Source organism: Alligator sinensis, unplaced genomic scaffold (assembly GCF_000455745.1).
Source record: "Alligator sinensis unplaced genomic scaffold, ASM45574v1 scaffold685_1, whole genome shotgun sequence".
NCBI lineage: Eukaryota > Metazoa > Chordata > Crocodylia > Alligatoridae > Alligator > Alligator sinensis.
In genome coordinates this window covers 573,376-576,568 of record NW_005842336.1, presented here as the reverse complement: position 1 = coordinate 576,568, position 3,193 = coordinate 573,376, and positions in this window count along the sequence as shown.

Genomic DNA, 3,193 nt, shown 5'->3' with positions numbered 1-3,193 from the left:
CAAGTAGCCAAAATAACATGCTAGCCACCCAAAAATCGGGGGCCTATGACCTGTACCCACAGATACAGGAAGGTTGCATGCCCTAAAATATTAGTGGGAAGACGAGGGGGTCCTAATGCTCCTCTAGACCAGCAGGCACAGAAATTTATAGTAGTGCTTAACCCCCTAGGTGAGGAGGTGGGAGGATAAATCTACAAGGGCACAGCAAGCCCCTTTTCTGGCACTGGGAAGAAAAAGTATGCTGCAGTGATTTTAAGAACAAAAAGAAAATAACAAACGCTTTCATTCCCAGGCACTCCTCTCTCTCACTATACACATGCTGACAAGAGAAAAAGAGTGTTCCCAGGTCAGAAAAGAGCTCAGTGCAGCAAACAGCTTGACCTCCAGCCTCACACTGGAAAATCCTCCTCCACTCCCAGAGGGCAAGAAGGCTGAGACCGGCACTCTCCTTACAGGGCATGGTCCAACTGACTAGCCAGACAGCCCACAAGGGCAAAAGGAAAAGGCCCAGAACCCTGCTTACAGGGCGGAGGTCTCTCAGGCCAGCCAAAGGCTCGCCCACACAACCCTCAAGTGTGCCAGGCTGCTGCCCCTCCACTTCCACCTCCAGAACCTCCTCCTGAGGTTCTGGTTGATTTTTTCCCCCCGCCTTTTTGTTTTTGGTCACACCATCCACAGCCCCACAAAGTCCTGGGACCTTCTGGTCAACATCCTCCTGGCCCTGGCCAACTGGGCCCTGTACTTGACCAGGAAGGTGCCCAGAGACTATGGGGCAGCTTTCCTCTCATTTGTCCGAGCACGTTTCTTGGCAGAGCACCAGTGGGCGGCATCCATTGGATGCTTGGATGCTTTTGAGGACCGGTGGGTGTGGCCCAAGGGGCTCTGCTCGGTGTCCCCCTCCGGAGCACTTACTTTCACTTTTTTAATACTTTGACCCCCATGTCACTCCTATCCTGTTTTTTTCCTTAGTTGTCCCACAAAATCAGTTTCATACATCCATTAGCCCCCACTATATGGGGGCTACTAGTTTACCGGGTGGGCCTTAGAGCATGCAGTAATTTTGGGCTCTAAGCAATGGTGAAATAGACAGGCCAGCCAAAGGAAAGAGCTGTCACCAAAGGCACATTGGGACCTGGACCCTGCTTATAGGATGGTCCACAGCTCCGCAAAATCTAACCTCCACCAAGAAAAGGCACAGGACTCGCACCTTCATTACAGGGTGGCCAAGAGGTTCAGACATGCTGTACCAGGCATAAATGCGGGAAGAACAGATGCTGGGATGCAGGGAATGGAGAGGAGGCCACAGGCTTTAACCCACATTACAGGAAGGTCACAAAGCTCTGGATTCTAAAGAGTTTGCTGTCACCCCACAAGACTTGGCTGCTGTCTGCAAGGCCGTCCTGCTGCACAATGCTGCAGACTGCTCAGTCTCTCTCAGACCAGCAGAAGGAGGCTACGACAACCTGGCAAATTGGCTCCTCTCTGACTGGCTGGCTATGGCAGTGGACTTGGCATCCCGATTATGGGACATCCAATGCTACTCACATTCAAGTCACCTGTTGTTCTCACATGGCCAGAGGTAGCACGCACCCTGCTTACAGGAGGCTGCGCTGTCAGCACCCACTTCTGGCAGCTGGCCTGGACCCGATTACAGGGCAGTTGTGCAAGACCACCAACCACGTGGATGGCCTTTAGATATGAGGTGGCAGTGACATACACCTTGCTTACAGGGTTGTCTACCTTCTACCCAACTGCAGCAGAAGCACAACAGCATCAAGGGCAGAGACCTGATCTGGGTTATAGGGAGCTCGCCAAAGGCTCACGCAGCCAAAATTTGGCTAATACTCAATTGAGACCTAAAGGGAGGGAGGTTGCTCTGTCCAGAGTCCCTTGCCTTCACATAGTTTCTCTGGCTGGCTTTCCTCCTGCCTCGCCCCTTCTCTGCTGCTTCTCCAGGCCTTGTCCAGGGTTTTCCTCTGCCAGGTGTTGAAGTTCAGGGTCATCATGTTGTACTTGCTGGAACTGGGTGGGACTGGTCACCCAATTTGGGCATAGACCTAGAGAGCTCTCAGTTGGGGCTATGGGCAGTGTTTCTCCGAGCCATCCTTCACTACTACATACTTTCTTCTGCTCCTTTTCAGTGGTTCTCACCCTCTCCAGGACTCTATATATTGGTTCCCATTCCCTTCCAATAATCATTTCGCAGGACAGTGTTGGGGCTAACCCTACCTTAAGCTCCTCCTGGTATTCCATTACCCAGAGGAGCACATAGCAGCCTTCAAAATGCATTTCCCCTCCCAGGATACATGTCGTCATGATTGGCTCAGCCCGATGGACCCCGCTCGTTGGAGCCAAGTCAGCTCTTAGGAGCGACTGTGAACACCCTGTGTCTAGTGGCTCTTACTGACTGCTCTCCGATCCAGGCCATGACAACTGGTGCTCCCAACCCTTGACCTGAACCCTGTCTGTGAAGCTGCAGCCCATGGGTTCGCCACGCTCCTCTTCCTGATGCCTTTCCCTAAATGAAGGAACCAGGTTGACGGACTTACTTAAGGTACTGAAGCCTTGAGGACATTCTTTAGCCATATGTCCTGTCTTCCCACAGTGGTATGACCTTTAGGGGGCTTGGTTTCCATTCTTCTTCACGTGGGATATTCATAGTAGGAGGCCTAAGACCTTGGCTGTGGCCCCCTATCACCTTCAGATACTGCATAGGCCTCCACAATTCTGAGGGTTTCCTTACAGCCATGAGGCTGTTGTCGGTGTACCCACTTCTGTGTATCCTCCTCTAGATCCCACATGAATTGTTCTAACAGTATTTGATCCAAGACCCCATTTCTATCATAACAGTGAAGAGGGAGCCACTTCTTTAACCTATCTCTGAGTACTTGCATAAGGATACGGGGCTGCCTCTCTTTGCATGTTTTCCAGGCCCAGAATGCTAACCTATGATTTTTCTGGTGTTATCTTGAGACGGTACAAGACCTTGACAGTCTTGTAGTTTCATGCGTCTTCTCTAGGCAATGTCTGATATGTTGCCTGAGCCTTATCAACTAATAATGCTCCCAATTGATGAGCCCACTGGGAGCAATCCAAGCCCACCTGTATGGCTGTTCGCTTAAATGATTCTATGCAGGCTTCTGCATCATCTTCCTTAGTCACCTGTGGCATTTTGAATAAGGAAGAATTTCTC